Consider the following 20301-nt stretch of genomic DNA (forward strand, 5'->3'; position numbering starts at 1 on the left):
GCCAGATCTAGTACCGGTTTTAGCTCTGCTGCATACATAAACCCTTAACCTAAAATTCACATATTAGGTCTGCATTATTTCACCTATCCTTCATTACCAAATGTTCTATAATGATCTCATACATATATGAGTCATCTTACAACTCGCCATGTCGGCTTACAATTATTTTACAATTAATTACAAAATATATTACAAATAAAATTCTTGTTGGCCTGGGTGTCTGTATCCTTTCTTTCGTTGCCCGTGTTCTATGTGCTGGTGTAGAGTTTGTCATTGCCAGTGCCAGTATAATTGTCTTGCCGGTATCATATGATTGCAAGGTTTCCATCAATGACAAAACCTTCAATCACCTACAACTTCTCATTGGAGTGTGCATTTGCCAACAAAAATGCCTGTAGATGTTCCAAAAATGATATTATTCATACCAAGAACTCTATTATGGAACGTAGGAGCATTGGGGAATGAGCCATAACCATTGTCTAAGTGGCCCAGAGAGTTAAGTCCAAAACCTAGAAAGCTAGGTCATAAACTGATAGAGTTATCAAATGAACCCAAAAAGTTGGGGAATGGACCCAAAATGCCATTTCACTTACCAAAACTTCCATTTCATATACCAAGGGTGCTACAATACATTCCAAGAGCATTTCTCTACATTCCAGGAGATCTAGACTGCTCCAAGGGTCCTAAAAAGTTAGTTTTTAGCCTGAATTAGTGTCTTGTTGGGTTTGTGTTTTCTCCAAACATTTTTGTAGACTGCGTTAACATTTGCAGAGTTGTATTTGATTTGTTTTGATCCATCATGTTGTTTCTTGTGCTCCGGTAAGAGGATTCATGCCTTACTGTTGAGGTATTTCATATGTGATATGTTGCTCCGACGAGAGGGAGAATGCCTCGCTATTCAAGGATTAATTTTATGGCTCTAGTAGAATGTGTTATGCCTCAATATTGAGGATTTTATGTTATTTTCATATCTTTTATGGTTTTCATTGATGATAGGCTTTTTCTTTATGATGATTTAATGAAGGCTCTTTTCTATGAGTATGGTTTAAATGAGTTCTCTTTGTTGAGTTTGTACTTAGTTTGTTGTGATAGTTTTTATATCATTTTGGGGCTTCATTGTAATGATTTATGTTCTTGGATATGTGTTTCTACTGTATTTTTTTTCATGGTAGGGAGAGTGGTCTATTGCATGTGTGGACCAGGGTCTTGAGCATTAGACCTCTAGGAGGGGGTCTAGAATTGATCGAACCAACCACATGAAGAGTTTATTTGTAATTGAAAGTGATAACCTTGATAAATGATTAGTGGGTTTGGATATTTAGAAATTCACTAAACAAGATAATAACTGGTTTTTTCCCCACCTCATAATCCTATAAGCATGTGTGCTCAGGAGGAGCTTGGGAAGATCGTCAAAGTAGTAAACCAATCTCCCTTGAATGGCTCCAAAGGTTAGATGGTTCCACATGTCTATCAAGGTGAGGCTTGGCCCCTTTTGTTGTGAGGATATCATGTGATGGCATTCTTTCCCTTCATGTGTCCATTATCCATAAGCCCTGATTTGTTATTGTGCCTCTAGAGGTTACTTGATTTGATTTAGCCATGTGATGTATATATTTCTTATGTTGGAGTCTTGTGATGTCTTCTGTATCCATTGGTTGTTAGGTGTCGTCTTAGGTCTTGAGTGTGATTTGAAACCTTTGTCATCTTCTAGCATGGGGGGTGACTCCTATTTGTTTCCACATGGTCGGGTAGATGATGCCTTCTTCCATTGGGATAATTTTCTTGGATACACCATGCATGGATTCTTGGATTCTTCATGTGTTTATTCTTTGGAGCTGATTTCTATCTTGATGAAAAGAAGACATTGAATCATAATGATTTGAATATGTAATAGAGATTATAAATCTTATAATAAGGAATATATATGTTATTATAAATGATATTATAATAGGACATGATGTAGTGTTTAGAAAAAGAGTTCCTTGATGTATCAGATGTTCATTATGTAATATGAGTTTATGAGAACTATGTGATAGTAAAATGGAATAGTTATATGTATTTGAGTTGCATTTGTATGGGATAGAATTGTGTTATGTCATGTTTTAGAATCAATGATGGAAATAATAGAATAGTTTCATTAATTCTTATTTGAGTAAGTAGGAGATTATTTGGGGTTAAATGATAAAATGAATTATAAATTCTTTCATAGAGGTTACTATGTGAATCAATTATGCATGTGTTAATTTTGCTCTTAATGCATGAAGAGTAAATGATTAGAGAATAATAGAATAATATCTTCTAGATAGATAAGTGTTATGTTAGAATGACATTAACTAGTGATGTTAAGATACCCTAAGGAATGGATGTGCTTGTAAGAGTATATTTGGAGATATTTGGATGTTTAGAAGGAATTAATCCACTTGCATAATATAGAACTATGGAGTTATACATGTTGTTATATGTGTTCATGCAATTAGTTAATGTTATATTGGTGTATATTAATGTTAGCATAGTGTGTTGGATGTTTTGTTTTTTAAAAGTATTATCTCCATTTGTTAGTAGATTTTATATTATTTCTCTAGGGTATTTTGGTGGGCATTTCATCTAGTATCAGAGCCCATGTTCTTACACTAGGTACTCTAGTTGCATATGAGCCCATTGTGCAAGTTAGGACATTAGCATGGGGTAGCCCAGTGGTTTATCCTTGCTTGTTATTTGTTTTACATTAGTTTCCCTATATTCTTTCTTATAGTATCTTTTGTATCTTGGTTAGACAAGATTCTTGCTAGAGGTAGAGGTCATGGACATGGTTGTGCTGGTCAAATGGGTACTCATCAGAATCCTCGTCCTAAGGTTTCTGAAGAGTCACACCACAAGGAGCAGCAACAATAGGATTAGGGAGGTGGTGATGTGATTCCACGACTAATTATGATACTTTAGAATCTCCTTGAGTGATTGGGACTAGAATAGGTGGAGAATCATCAAGAGGAGTCTCATCATTCTAGCCGCAAGGATAGAGTTGAGTATTAGGAGCATGAGAGGGAGCACTCATGTTCACCTTGTACGAGAGAATATGTTGTAGTGGATAAGCATACAATATCAACTGGTCATATGAGAGATCTGCTTAGGTCTCATCCCCCTACTTTTTATGTTTTTGGCAGTGGATTGGAGGTGGAGACTTGGTTTCTTTATTTGGGTAAGTATTTTTCCATTCATCTGTATGGTAGTAACACCAAGGCTAGATGTACAACTATGCATCTTCAAGATTTTGCTTCCACTTGGTGGTGAATGGAGGAGCGAAAGCTCCATTTGGATATTGCAACAGTATCATGAGAGTTGCTCCTTGAGTATTTTTTGTGATCATTTCCTATCAAATATTTAGAGGCAATGTAGGGCTAATGAGTTCCATTATTTTAGGAAGTTTAATAGTATGAGAAGAAATTATTTGAGGTTAGGTAGTACTCTGGGATTATAGATGATGATGTGATGCTTGTGCAACATTCTGTTAGAGGTCTTAACAACCGCATTGGTGGTGATGTTCGGGTTCTCAAACCCAAGTCTATGGAGGTAGCAATGGAGAAGACACGATTGATAGAGGACAAGTTGTCCTTGGTATCGAGAGGTACATCAAGTGGGTAGACTATTAGTACTCCAACTTCAGGATCAGTTGTGAGAGGTACTCAGTCAGAGTTCTTAGGATAGGATAAGAGTCATCCTTCTTCTTTCTAAGGTGGTCAATGATATGAGAAGAAGAATTTTTAGGGTGCGAACTTTGTGCATGGAGCTACATCACAAAAACATAAGGATCATGGAGGGTAGCATGATAGATGATTAGTTCCTTCTCAGCTATCTCAAAGTGTTTAATAGTCTAGTAGAGGTAGTGTGCAACAGTCTAGTGCCCCTCTAGTTGCTCGAGGATTCACTAGATGGAGTTGTTTCACATGTGGCTAGTTAGGTCACTATGCATCTCAGTGTCCTTAGAGATTCACACAAATGTTAGGACATAGACCTACAGCTTCAGAGCCTATAGTTGGTGATGCTAGTAGATCCCATCATGTTTCTGTGGTGGTTGATAACAATCAGGCCGAGCATCAGGGCACAATTGTTGAGGCTATAGGTGAGAATGGTGGTATCTCTTGCTCAGTATTGGTTGATTCTGGTTCTTCTGATTATTTTATTTCTCCTTCTTTAGTAGAGAGATGTGGGCTTGTTGTGAAAAAGGAGGCTGATAGGTGGTAGGTTGAGTTGGCCACGGGATCCAAGGTGGTTGTATATTCTCTTGTGCATGTGGTTGTGTTTTGGAGTTGGGTGTGCTCTCTACCATGATGGATCTTCATGTCTTATCTTTGGGATCTTATGGATTAGTGTTAGGTATAGATTTGCTTGAGTCTCATTAGGCTAGGATTGATTGTTGGGGTAATAGAGTGCAATGTTTGTATGATAATAGGAAGAGTATGGAGTTAGTAGGTATTCAATGACCTATTTCTCTTCACATGATTTATGCAATGTAGATGAAGCACTGCATACACAACGGTTGTCAAATTTTTGCAGTTAGAGTGGATGAGTTGGATGGGGGTGAGAGTAGAGATGATGTCTTTTCTCATCATCCTATATTTTAGGAGTTCTTAGATGTATTCCTGAGTGAGATTTCAAGTATGTTGCTTAAGTGCAACATTGATTTCAGGATAGATTTGATTCTAGGAGAAGAGCCTATATCTAAGGCTCCCTATTAGATGATCACTCAGGGTTTGAGTGAGTTGATATTACATCTAGAGGAGTTGTTGGCAAAGGGATTCATTTGGGCTAGTGTTTAACCTTGGGGTGTGCCATTATTGTTTGTGAAGAAGAAGGATGTGTCTCTTCAGTTGTGTACTGATTATAGACAGTTGAATAAGGTGATGGTGAATAACCATTAACCTTTACCAAGGATAGATGATTTATTTGATCAGATTAAGGATACAAAGGTCTTTTCTAAGATAGACCTTAAGTTTGGTTATCATTAGTTGTATATCCATGAGGCATAGATTCATCATACAACTTTTTGCACAAGGTATGGTCATTATGAGTTTATAGTGGTGCCTTTTGGGTTTATGAATGCTCCATCGGTTTTCATGAGTTTGATGAATGGAGTGTTCAAGACCTATCTTGATAGATTTGTTCTCATGTTCCAAGATGACATCTTAATCTATTTGAGGATAGAGTAGGAGCATGAGGATCATATGTGGTTAGTCTTACAGTGTCTCAGTGAGAATCAAGTATACACCAATGTGGAAAAGTGTGATTTTTTCCAGTCTGAGGTGAAATACCTTGGCTATGTTATTTCAAGAGAGGGTATTGTAGTTGATCCCTCTAAGATTCAAGAGATTGTGGATTGGCTAGCACCCACTAATGTGGGTGAGGTACATAGATTAATGGGTCTTTTAGGATATTATTGATGTTTTGTTTAGGATTTCTCTAGGATTGCACATCCTATTACTTCTCTTCAGAGGAAAGGGAAGAAGTTTATTTGGTTAGAGTAGAGTGCAACAACTTTTCAGATTCTAAAGGAGCGTTTGACCAGTGTACCTATCTTAGTGGTTCCAGATCCTTTTGGTGATTTTGTAGTATGCACAAATACATCTTTGGAGTGCCTTGGAGAAGTCCTTGTGCATGATGGATGTGTGATTGCCTATGAGTCACGTAGAATAAAATATCATGAGTTGAACTATCCCACTCATAATTTAGAGTTAGTAGCGATGGTTCATGCATTGGTTAGATGGAGGTGTTTCCTTCTCGGGCATCGATTTGAGTTGCACAATGATCCTCAAATTTTGCAGTATATCTTAACATAGCCAAATATGAATACCAGACAATAGCATTGGATAGATTTTTTATGTGAGTATGACTTTGAGGTAAATTATATACATGGTAAAGAGAATGTGGTAGTAGATGTATTGAACCGCAGGAGGCATGAGGTATCAGTAGTAGTTCTTAGTATTGATTTAAGTAGCCGTATTCTCAGTGTGCCTCTAACATATGCTTGATATCAGGAGGTTAGAGAAGATATTTCTTAGGGGAGGCCTTTGGATGGTAGGTATACAAGATATTCATTAGAGTTTGACAAACTTCTCTATCACTTGGGGTGTATTGATGTTCCACCATCAGATGGTCTTCGAGCATTGATTCTATCAGAGGCTCATTATGCACCTTACTCGACACATCTAGGTGTCAAGAAGATGAAAGTAGATTTGTGATAGCTATATCATTGGGTAGATATGAGGAGAGACATAATAGATTATGTATCATGTTTCTTAGAGTGTCAGTGGGTGAAAGTAGAGCACCAACATCTAGCAGGTCTATTGCAATCAACTTCATTCCAGAATGGAAATGGGATATCATATCTATAGACTTCATCATTGGTTTGCCTATGTCTTCATGAGATCATGATGCTATTATGGTCACCATTGATAGGTTGACCAAGGTGGCTCATTTCTTGCTAGTCAGATCTTCCTACATAGCAGAGTTAGTGGCTCGTATCTTCATGGATCAAATAGTGAGATTACATAGTATTCCTCGATGGATCATATCGAATCATGATCCGATATTCACTTCAGCATTTTGGAGAGGCATTCAACATGATTTAGGAGTATAGCTAACCTTTAGTTCAACATATCATCCAAAGAAAGATGGCCAGATGGAGAGGGTTAACCAACTATTGTAGGACATGTTGGGGATGTATGTCATGGATCAACAGTTTATATGGGAGGAGTATATCCATTTGGTTGAGTTTGCATAAAATAATGGATATCATAGTTTGATTGGTATGTCTCCTTTTCAGTAATTATATGGTTGCATGTTTCATACACTCTTGTGCTGGGACAGATTAGAGGACATAGTGCTTCTTGGATCAAAGATATTACAGTATTTGGAGCAGCAACACAAAATAGATAGAATAAATAAGCAGATGCTCATCGGGTTGATCATCAATTTTCAGTGGGTGACAAAGTGTTTTTAAGGGTGCATCCATGAAAGATTTCTATCCGATATGGAAAAGGCTCTAAGTTGGTGCCTTGCTTGGTTGGACCATTCAAGATATTGAAGAGTATTGGGTTGTTGGCAATCTGGAGGAATTTGTTATGTGTTGCATTTATGTTTTGTCATTGATGGCAACACTGGCTATTTTGGTTGTTTACTAGTTTCCAGTTGGTTCTGATAGAGTGGTTGTTTATGATATTGATCCGGTATTCTTTGGTTTGTGGAATTGGTTTGGATCTATCATTCATGCTATTCAAATGTGTATCATGATCAGTTGGTTCTGGATTTGATGATTCAGGAGCTATCATTTGTTCTAGTAAGCCTTTTGGTCACCAATAAGGGTTTTACTGATAGAGATTTGTCAAAGATCTTTTGATGCACATGATAAGTGGTATTGGTGCAACTTCCAGATGCTTCTTAGGATGTTGTTGGTTATCATGTTCATGTTCTAGTTCATCGATGGTGTTGGATTTGGTTTATGGTGACCTATTTTGGGTCCGGTGTTATCTAGGTTATGGACCGGTTTATGTAACATGTTGGAGGATGTTCTTGATGCGTTACTGATAGGATTTAATGATTGGTTTACATTGTTTTTGGCCTAAGTTGACTTGGTTGATCATTGCATTGTGGGTTTAAGTTGTGAACTTACTATATTATCTTTTAGGTGGCCAACATAATTGTTTAGGTCCCGGGTTGGTATAAATATGATGTAAGATCTCTTTGTAGATCATGGGCATATGGGATTATGATTATCTGGGTGCGAATAATGTTGTAATTATATGCAGAAGGTTTGTTCGATCATAAGTGATCAAATTAGGTTTATGTAAGAATTTTAAGGCCTCTGATATTGAGCTTAACTAGGACTGTACTTAGGCATAGGAGATGCTATACTTGCAGTTCACTCTTCTTTCTGGATTGTAGTTCGATGTTTTTGTAGTCAGTGAGGCTCCTTTTTGTGATGAGTAGCGAGATATAGGCTATTGCCCTTCCTACATGTGTAGGCCCCTCATATTGTAATCACATACCTACTGTAGAAGTATTATTTGATTGTGGGTAGGCTTCCCATCGTGGTTTTTCCCTTTACCGGGTTTTCCATGTACAAATATTGGTGTCATGTGTTATGGATGGATGGTAACTATTCTGTAATTTTTGCTTATATGTAATTTTTATATTGTTTATTCCAGTAATTGGTTTATGCATTCCAGTATTAAGTTTATGTGTTCTGGTAATAAGGTTTTGAATGCTTAAAGTTTTGTAATCCGGTGACAACTGATTCACCCCCCTCTTAGTTGTCCTTTGATTATTTGAGTTGTCTAACAATTGGTATTAGAGATTGGTCCTCTCTATAGAAGCTTAACCTCTTGAGTAAGATCCTATGGCACCTAGTACTTAAATTTCATCAAGTGCAGCTACAACTATTTTTTGGAGAGACATTCCTAGGCTTGATGGAACAAATTACAGGGTATGGAAGATTCAGATGGAGACTCATCTAAGATGTCTTTGAAAGGATATTTGGGAGATCACTAAGAATGGTGTTACATCATTTAATCTAGCATCTAGAAATCCTCCTCTGGTAGGTCTGGATAAAGAGCTTGAGAATGATTGTAGAGCTAGAGAAGCCCTTTTGTGTGCACTTTCTGATCAGAAAATAATTTGACTAACTGAAAAATCAACTACAAAGGCTATATGGGACAAATTAGAGACTCTAAATGAAGGTGACCCTACTGTTAAAATTTCTAAACTTGATGGTTACCGGGTGAGGGATCAAAACCCAAAGATGGAAGAAGATGAAAGGATTACTACTTTTATGGAGAGAGTTAATGAGATTATTTTGGGAATTCAATATTGTGGTGGATCTCTGAGCGAAGATGAAATAGTTTATAAGGTACTGAGAGCTTTGCCATCAGCTTATAAGATGAAGGATACTATAGTTAAGGAGCTTAGAACTATGGTAAACACCTATGTTAATAGGGCTACCTTGGTTTAGAAGTTATCTGCTTTTGAACTTGAGGAATTTGGGTCTTCTAGAGCTATGAAATTTGAACTTGGTTTTCATGCATCTACATCATCTACCAGAAACAGTGATTGGAAAGATTTATATTCAAAGGAACTAGAGGATATGAAGAAAGAAGATGAAGAGTTTGAGAAACTTGAAGCCTTATTTGATAGAAGAATACCTAAAGGACCGACATGAAGTAAGTATGAAGGAAAATCACATTTTAAATTCTTTTCATGTAATAAGATAGGTCATTTTGCATCTAGATGTCCTGAAAGGAATTCAAGATTTGAAGAAAGATCTCAAAGATCTTTAAGGCCTAACCATGATTATCAGAACAAGCATAAGTACAAGAAAAACAAAGGAAAATCATGCTACTATGCAAATGAGGAAGGTGTGACTGATTTTGATGATGAACCGACACAAGATTCAGCTTGTGGATCTGACAATGGAAAGGAATGGGTATTTTTGGCTATCAAGGAAGATGATCCAGTACCTGAAGAAAAGGCCCTTATTGGTAAAATTGAAGACTGATGAATGGGTAATTGATAGTGGATGTTCACATCATATGACTGGAGATAAAAGGAAGTTCTTATCTATGCAAGAATTTGATGGTGGTTTAGTTAGATTTGGAGATGACAAAGCATTTATGATCAAGGGAAGAGGAACATAATCACTAGATGGTAAGCATAAAAATAATAATATTTATTAAGTTGAAGGTTTAAGGCATAATCTTTTGAGTGTAGGATAGTTGGTGGATAAGGGATTTCAATTATAGTTCAAGGATGAAAAATGCATGATTATCAATAGATCTGGATTGGAAATTACAACCGGTACACAGACTAAAGGTAATATCTTTCATTTGAACTTTGGTGAGAAGACATGTTTGATTGCACAAATTGATGAGAGTTGGTTATGTCATAAGAGGTTGTGTCATGTGAATTTTGATTGCATTGTGAAGATCAGTTCTACTAAGGCAGTTAGAGATATACCTAAGATTGTAAACCCCTATAATCCGATATGTAAGGAATGTCAAATGGGAAAGCAAGTCAAAAGTTATCTTAAGAGTATACAAGACAAATCTAATGTTGTTCTTGATCTTATTCATACTGATTTGTGTGGTCCTGCTAGAATCAAAAGTTTTCAGGGTGATAGATATTTCATGCTAATCATTAATTATTATTCTAGAATGATGTGGGTTACTTTTCTAAGGGAGAAGTCTGAAGTATTTTTAAAGTTTTAAATATTTAAAGATAAAATTGAGACAACTACAAGATTGAAGATTAAATGCTTAAGGTCAGATCGGGGTGGAGAATTCACATCTGGTGAATTTAACAGCTATTATGAGAAGAATGGGACAAGGAGACAGTTGTCTGCACTCCAGACACCTGAGCAGAATGGAGTTGTGGAAAGCAAGAACATAACTATCTTGGATGTAGCTAGAACTATGATTATGGAAGCTAATCTTCCTTATATCTATTGGAGAGAAGTTGTAAGCATAATAGTATACACATTCAACAGAGTTCATATCAAAGGAGATACCGATAAGACACCTTATGAGTTATGGTTTAGTCATACACTAACAGTTAATTATTTCAAAATATTTGGTAGTAAATTCTATATCAAAAGACACCTTATGAGTTATGGTTTAGTCATACACTAACAGTTAATTATTTCAAAATATTTGGTAGTAAATTCTATATCAAAAGAGATGATTCCATTGGAAAGTTTGATCCTAGATGTGATGAAGGAATATCTCTTGGTTATTATAATGAAAGCAAAACATATAGATGTTATAACAAAATATTGAAGAATTGTGGAGAGAACAAATGTCAAAGTGGATGAGCAGAACAAAAGTGAAATCAGAACCTATGAGAGAGAACTGGCAGTGGAAATTATCATAACTAAACTGGTAGCATCTACATCAGAACAAAATATTAAACTAGTTACTCTGGCAGTATCAGAAAATTCAACAGAAACTGAAGATCAGGACAGAGGAATAAAAAATCAGAAGACTCCTAGGTATGTAAGGTTGAATCACTCAGAAGATCAAATCATTGGAGACAAAAGAAAAGAAGTGATGAGAAGAAGGTTGGCAGCTGATGAGGTATGTTTTATTTCTCAAGTTGAACTGACATCAGTAATTGAAGCTTGTAAAGATGAATGTTGGATGAAATCTATGGAAGAAGAGTTAGATTAGATAGAAAAGAATAAAACATGGGCTTTAGTTCCCCGACCTAGAAATACGAATGTTATTGGAACTAAATAGGATTTTAGGAATAAATTGAATGAGGATGGACAAGTTGTGAGGAATAAAGCTAGATTGGTTTGTAAAGGATATTCTAAGAAGGAAATGATTATGGTGAAACCTTTACACCGGTAGCTAGGATTGAAGCTATGATATTATTTCTTTCTTATGTTGCACATAAGAACTACAAGGTTTATCAGATGGATGTTAAGTGTGCATTTCTAAATGGAGATCTCGAAGAGGAAGTTTATTTTAAGAAACCTGATGGATTTTCACTTTCAGATGATAAAAACATAGTTTGAAGGTTAAAGAAAGATTTATATGGATTGAAACAAGCCCCTAGAGCTTGGTATGCAAGACTCGATAAATATCTTTTGAAGTTTTATTTCACTAAAGGTAACACTGATAGTAATTTATATTATAAGATCACTGATGATGAAATATTAATTATTGAAGTTTTTGTTGATGATATCATTTTTCAAGGTGAAGATAAGTTGTGTATGGAATTCTCTAACAATATGAAGAATAAATTTGAGATGTCTGTGATTGGGGAGATGAGATTTTTTTTAGGTTTACAGAATACTCAAACTGATAAAGGTATTATCATATATCAAACTAAGTATGCTAGAGAGCTATTGAAGAAATTTGGTATGGAAAATTGTAAACCGGTTAGTACTCCAATGGTTACAAGTGAGAAATTGACAAAGAATTATGCATCTACATCAGTAAATCCTACTAGGTACAAGTCTATGATTGGTGGTTTGTTATATCTGACTCAGACTAGACCAGATATAATGAATGCAGTTTGTATTGTATCAAGATATCAGAGTGATCCTAGAGAAAATCATGAGAGTGCGGTGAAAAGGATTTTCAGGAATTTGTAGGGAACAAATGAGTATGGTTTGTAGTATCCTAAAAATGATGACTTTAGATTATGTGCATATACAGATGCAGAATGGGTTGGAGATGATAATGACCATAAGAACACATATGGTGGAGCTTTCTTTCTTGGAAAGAAACTTGTTTCATGGATCAGTAAGAAGAAGTCATGCACCTCTTTATCTACTTATGAAGTTGAGTATGTTGTTGCTGCTACTAATCATAAACAAGTTCTATGGATGAAGAAAATTTTAAAGGATATAAAGGTGGATTGTAATGAACCGGTAGTTATTCACTGTGATAACTCTACTGATATTAATATATCAAAGAATCTGGTATTTCATTCTAAGACAAAGCACATATCTATCCAGTATAACTTTTTGAAGGAGAAGGTAGAAGCAAATGAAGTGAGTATGTGAACACTAAAGAGAAGATTGCAAACATTTTCACTAAACCTTTGCCTAAAGAATCATTTGAGTACTTCAGAGATAGATTGGGGGTTTATGCCTCTCTGGTAGAGACATGAGTGATGTTGATTGGCATAAATCCGGTATGCATTATCAGAGCTATTATTCATTATGAATTGATGTGGTGGTTCTACTACTTAGGAGGAGTAGTCACCTATAAAAATTAGAGGATTTATGACTTGTATTTGATGTTTATGTAAGATTTATGGCATTGATGCCAAACGGGGGGAGATATATGTGAAAAATAGAGCTTAAGAGAATAACAATGAAAGGGGGAGTTTGGTTTAGAACTTCATTGCTATATCATTTTGTGAGAGATTGTTGATTGTCTTCCATTGGGGGAGACTTGTTTGACATTTCTTGGTACTTGGATGCTTTTCACATCTAGTATTGCCATCAATGCCAAAGGGGGAGATTGTTGGAAATTTGGAGGAATTGATTATGTGTTGCATTGTTATTTTGTCATTAATCACAACATCGATTGTTTTGGTTGTTTACCAGTTTTCAGTTGGTACCGATAGAGTGATTGTTTACGATATTGATGCAGAGCATCATGAAAACATCAATCAAATAACCATTATCAAATATTCTCCATATATATCAATCCATAATTATTGTAGATCCATATATCATGCACTAAACCTAAATCATTTAAACCCCTCATCTATTCATTTCTTGCAAATGAAAACCAAGAGTTTGTCCAAACTATGAAATTTACTCTATTCTGGTCATGAAATTATAGTCATGAACAGTCATTAATACCTCTTACAATATTAATTACCTAGACAATCGCTCCAGTCATATTCTATAAATGCTAGTTATAAAAATTTCCTCCAAATTATAGAAAGATCCAATGGTGAAATCCAAAGTTATGATGATTGTGCCAAAACTGGTCATCGTGAATCAGGGTTTTGGGTAGTTCCAAATGGTTTTCAGCAAAACATTCATAACTTTCTCAAAACTAAATGAAATAAACTCAAACCAAAAGAAATGGAAACATTATTAAATATAATACACTATAATTATGGAAATACACTTGTTTCTAGGCTATACATGGTCGTACTAGGCCTGGAAACAAGAGGAAAAACTTCCAAGATCACAAAACAAGAGATTGAAAACAATGACAATATGATACCAAAATGTTTCCAATGCTTTCCAATTCCTTTTCCAATTTTTACATCCTCTTATGAATGACCATTATAGAGGTTTTATAGCCTTTTAATCTTCACATGGAAGTTATAACTACCCAAATTCCTCTTATGACCATACAACTTCCCATTTTGGTCTTTTTATAACTTTTGAAAAGTTGCATTTTACAAATTTTACAACTTTTGACTCAAATGACTTTAAACCTTCAAAATAACCTTCAAGACATATTAGGATGAAATAATAATGTATTTTTGTCACCATTTTATCCCTCCAAGGATATTTTATACAAATTTTACCAAATGACTAATTCAAGACTTTATTAGGACAACTTAGACAACTCATTACAATGGGCTCTTTTAGCCTTACATATTGATTCATATTGACTCAAAATGAAATTACAAATGAAAACGTAATTGAATATATTTATGAATTGATCTTTATCCTCTTATAGAATCCTTTTGTGCTTTTGTGTTAGGTGCTCCTACACCAGATATTGATCCGGTATGATCTAATATGCTTTGGTTTGTGGAATTGGTTTGGATTTTTCATTCATGTTGTTCAGATGTGTATCACGATCAGTTGGTTTAGGATTTGATGACTCGGGAGCTATCATTTTTTCTAGTAAGCCTTTTGGTCACTAGTAAGGGTTTTATTGGCAGAGCTTTGTTGAAGATCTTTTGACGAACGTGATAAGTGGTGTTGGTGCGGCTTCTAGATGGTTCTTAGGATGTTGTTGGTTATCATGTTAATTTTTTAGTTCATCGGTGGTGTTGGATTTGGTTTATGGTGACCTATTTTGGGTCCAACATTATGTAGGTTATGGACCAGTTTATGTAACGTGTTGGAGGATTGATGGGGTTCACCTAGCTTGCTCACACTTCACCTAGCTAGCATTGCTCAATTCCACCAACTCTCCAGGTCTAGCTATGCTCTAAGACCTCCAATTCCTTCTCAATCTCTTCTAGGGCTTGCTTCTTGTCAATCTCAAGGTGTTTTCTTCAAGTGTTTAACTAGGAACCCTACCAATTTACAATGTTTCCCATGTGCTCATTATGGTTTTCTTGGCTTCAACTTGTCAATTTGACCTCCTACTATTGTGAGTTGATGCAGAGGTATGGAGGTGGCTTCTAACATTTTTTGAATTCCTTTTGGGTCCAATTGAGGTTTTCTTCCATTTCCCTTCTTACCGATTTCACCATTTTGCCTAGAAAATGGCTACAAGGAATGAGCCCCAATTAGGCCTCCAAAATCCGGTTTTCTAGGGTTTGGAGGAAAATGGTCCAAAGGACACTGCAATAATATTTGATATTGTTCAATGGTACACCTATCCCCAAGAGATTTAGGTGGTTTGGGTTTCTAGGCAGTGACTGGTCAAGTTTGTGTTTGGGCATCAAATGGTATTGTCAAGGCTTCTCCTTGCATTGGCAACTGTGTGTGAACTTCATGGACCCTACCAAAAGGTTATTTTGTGGTCTTTCATCCCCCCTGCACTTTACACTCCAAATTCACCTTGTCTCCTCTAGTCGGGTTGCTCCTGGACTCACCTAGAACAGGGTGACAGTTATATCAAACTTCATCTCTAGCACTTGTCCTTGCATATGTACATTGTACAAGTGGTTTCCTTCCATGTCCCAATAGGCCATGATGGTAGCATGGAGGGAATTCATGGGGCAACCATTTTACACAAAAATGTTATTTACAAGCCAAAACTGGTTGTTTGCAAACCAAACCAAGAAAACAACACACACTACCTAGAAAGCTTGAAATGAATTAAAAGAATCTAAAATACACCAAAGAAACTCAATCCATTACTGGATCAATGGATTCAATCCATTTGTATTCACAATATGAGCAAAATAAGCCAAAATGATGTCAAACAGTCCAAAAATGAGTAGTTTCAGATTGTTGAACTTAGAAAAACAAAACTCCAACCTTGGTAACCATGCAAGAGAAGGTTTTTATTGTCTTCCCCATATGTGGAGGCATTCTAGGGCATTGAGATATCCCTAACTCCATCATTAAGCAATTTAGGACAAAAATTGTCATGACAACTTTCAAAAGTTCTCATGACAACTTTTTGCAACTTTGCACTTTTTGCACTTTTTGCTCTTCTAATCTATGAAACCTATTCTAAGTCATTACTCATGACTTTTAAAACATTCCTAAGAATATTTTTACCCTCCCTAATTCTTATACCAAGTTTTGACACTTTTGGCCATCAAGAAGGTCAATTACCTACTCAAACCACTACTTATGCACAAAATGCAAACCTAGGAAGAAACTAACTCTACTAGGGCTACATTGGACTCAAAACACTCACTCTTGGACCCTCCTAGAGTCCTTATTCAATAGCTGACTTAGCTAGGGTAAGTACAAGCCATAATTGAGAAAAACCTATAAGCCTAAGTCCTAGGTGCTCTTGCACCAAGGATGTTCCTGATGCGTTACCGACAGGATTTAATAATTGGTTTACATTGTTTTCAGTCTAAGCCGGCTTGGTTGATCATTGGATTTTGGGTTTATGTTGTGAACTTACTGTATTATCTTTTAGGTGGCTGACCTAATTGTTTAGGTCCCGAGTTGGTATAAATATGATGTAAGATCTCTTTGTAGATCATGGGCATATGGGATTATGATTATCTACATGTGAATAATGTTGTAATAATATGCAGAAGGTTTGGTTGATCATAGGTGATCAAATTGGGTTTATGTAAGAGGTTTAAAGCCTCCTGTATTGAGCTTAACCGGAATTATACTCAAGCATAGGAGATGCTATACTTTTAGTTCACTCTTATTTTTGGATTATAGTCTGATGTTTTTGTAGTGAGTGAGGCTACTTTTTGTAATGAGAAGTGCGCTCTAGGCTATTGGTCTTCTTGCATGTGTAGGCCCCTCATGCTATAATCACATACTTATTGTAGAAGTATTATCTAATTGTGGTTAGGCTTCCCACCGTGGTTTTTCCCTTTATCGGGTTTTCCACGTACAAATCTTGGTATCATGTGTTATGGATGGATGGTAACTATTCTGTGATTTATGCTTATGATTAATTGCTATATCAATTATTCTCGTATTTGGTTTATGCATTCTGGTATTAAGTTTATGTGTTCCGGTAATAAGGTTTTGAATGCTTAAAGTTTTGTAATCCAATAACAACTGATTCACCCCCCCCCCCCCCTCTTAGTTGTCTTTTGGTTATTTGAGTTGTCTAAGAATTGGTATCAGATCTTGGTCCTCTCTACAGAAGCTTAATAGCTTGAGGAAGTCCTATGGCATCTAGTAGTTCAAGTTCATCAAGTGGAGCTGCAACTATTTTTTCAAAGAGAAATTCCTAGGCTTGATGGAACAAATTAAAAGGTATGGAAGATTCAAATGGAGACTTATCTAAGATGTCTTGGAAAGGAGATTTGGGAGATCATTGATAATGGTGTTACATCATTTAATCCAGCATCTGGCAATCCTCCTCTGGTAGGTCTAGATAAATAGCTTGAGAATTATTGTAGGGCTAGAGAAGCCCTTTTGTGTGCACTTTCTGATCAACAAATAATGGGACTAAATGACAAATCAACTACAAAAGCTATATGGGACAAATTGGACTCTGAATGAAGGTGACCCTACTATTAAAATTGCTAAACTTGATGGTTACCAAGTGAGGTATCAGAACCTAAAGATGGAAGAAGATGAAAGGATTACTACTTTTATGGAGAGTTAATGAGTTTGTTTTGGGAGTTCAATGTTGTGGTGGATCTCTGAGTGAAGATGAAATACTTTCTTAAGTACTGAGATATTTTCCATTGAATTAAAAGATGAAGGTTGTTGCAATTAATGAGCTTATAACTATGGCAAATACCTCTGTTAATAGGGATACCTTAGTTGGGAAGTTATCTGCTTTTGTACTTGAGGAATTTGGACCTTCTAGAGCTGTGAAATCTAAACTTTCTTTTCATGCATCTACATCATCTACCAGCAAGTGTGATTGGAAAGCTTTATATGAAAAGGAACTAGAGGATATGAAGAAAGAAGATGAAGAGTTCGAGCAACTGTAAGCCTTATTTGCTAGAAGAACACCTAAAGGACTGACAGGAAGTAAGTATGAAGGAAAATAACCTTTTAAATGCTTTGCATGTAATAAGATATGTGTTTTTGAGGGTGCGTCCACGAAAGAGTCCTATCTGGTATGGAAAAGACTCTAAGTTGGTGCCTTGCTTTATTGGACCATTCGAGATATTGGAGAGGATTGGTCCTATATCTTATCTCCTAGCCTTGCCATTGAGATTATCCTGCATCCATGATGTGTTTCATGTATCAGTTTTGAGACCTTATTACCCTAATGTGACACATGTTTTAGATTGGAATTCATTGTAGGTAGAGGACTTGCAGCTTTGTCTGGAGCCCATGTACATTCTTCAACATCGAGGGTTGAGCCTCAGGGATTGGGATGTAGAGAAAGTAAGGGTCCAATGGGACCTGAATGATGATTCTTCGATGACTTGCAAGGACATTGCGTGGATGAGAGAGTTGTACCCCTATTTGTTCTCAGGCTTCTAGGAGTAACGCCTAGGCAAAGGGGGGGATGATGTAGTGTCCCTCCTAGACTTGCATTTGATTTGCGTTCTCATGGACTCATTTAGACTTATGATGAATATTTGGATGGTTATTTATGATCCTTATGTTATCTTAGATGATATAATTGATGTTAGGGCCTATATGGACTTATGATTATTTGACATGGGACATCATGTTTTGGAGATCTATGTGATTGATGATGTGAGACCTATTATATGATATGTGGTATTTGATGATTCTTATGGATGTTGGTACATAGTATCACCTTGATGAATGAATGGATTTACTTGTTTAATAGATTTATATGTGATCATTTCCTATAGGGACTATATGATTCATGATGATACTAATCCTATTCCATGTTTATGATCTATTGTGTGACTATCTTTGTGAGTAGAGACAATGCCATATCACTCATTGCAAGCGGGATATGTCGTCACAATTATCTATCACTTCTATATTTATTATCATGTATATGTGTTGTATATGTCCTATTGGTCTTGATGCAGGTTTGCAGGTACCAAACATCGACTCCACCTAGCTTCACAGGTCTGAGCGTGTCTTTATCTCAATGGCAAGTTGTCAGAGATGACATAGTTTCCCTCACACACTCTAGGTATAAGATGTGTACCTTGTCAATTGCACCATGACGTAACTTGTGGTTAGAGTCTTGTGTTATGGTTGTCCCTTTGGCATATGATGATTGGAGTCTATTCTTATCTATTTAAGTAATGCAATTATAGTGTGATTATATGATTATGGATATTTAGTTGATTATTTTAGGATGATAATTTCATTGTGAGATTTTAATTAAACCAATTAGAATTAATTTAATTGGTTTATTGGGTTATTAATTGATTCAATTATTGTGTATTTTTGAATTATTAATCATCTATTTATTTATTGATGATTTATTTATTTAAATTGATTATTGATGGGTTTTAATTATATTAATGGTGTATTTATCTATTTATTTATTGTTTAATGATTTACCTCTTATTTGGTTTATTAATTATTTATATTATTTTATTGTTGAATTTTTTATTTATTTATTTTAATTATTGTTGTATTTCTTTATTTAATTTATTATTATTTTTGGACTTGATTTATTGACTTTATTAAAATTATTTATTGATTTTATATTTTGATATAGGGATCTATTTTCAAGGCCTTATTTAATTAATTTATTCAACGGGTAAAGCATTATTATTGAATGTGTAATATAAAATTAAATATTGTTGGTAATTACATTTGACATATAAATTACCTACCCTTTTATTTGATTGGTAGGATTAAAAGGTAGGTAAATAAAATATATATTTATTAAATATCATTCTTGAACTATGCAAAGGTAGGTATAATATATAGTATAATGAAATATTTTGATTGGCCGACGTTTTGAATCATTTTCATATTTATTTTGTTTTCTAGAATGTTTGTCGAGTTGTTTTTCTAGGAGATTTTGGATTTGATTTTGAAATTCGATTGAAGATTTGGCTTGAGGATTTGGGATTTCTTGTGGATTGTTTAGCTTCATATTTCTCCATCCTTTGGTTTGCATTTTCAAGTTGGTGCGATTCTTCCTTTGATGTTTTTATTTTCTGGAAAGATTGTTCTCTCTGTGCCTATGCAAATGGATTTATAGTTATTATTGAATTTTTTTTTTGGAGATATGGAATTTAGATGGAAGGTTTTAAATTTATATTGAAAGAAATTTGGGAAGGGAAGTACAGATTATTGCTATTTTTTAGATTTAAGAGAATTGGATTGTCGTGATAATTCCCGTGTATTCTCTATGAATTATATGTTTTCTTATGTTTGAGTTTTGATGATGATATTTACACTACTCTAGGTTTATGTCATTCCTAATTGAGCAACTTGAGTAATCCTTATCATTTCAGTCAGAATCTTCATGTTTCAAGCTTCCTAAGAGCACTGTCCACTCTCTATGACTTGCATTTTCTGAGTGCAGACCATTAAGG

Source organism: Cryptomeria japonica, chromosome 10 (assembly GCF_030272615.1).
Source record: "Cryptomeria japonica chromosome 10, Sugi_1.0, whole genome shotgun sequence".
Lineage (NCBI taxonomy): Eukaryota > Viridiplantae > Streptophyta > Pinopsida > Cupressales > Cupressaceae > Cryptomeria > Cryptomeria japonica.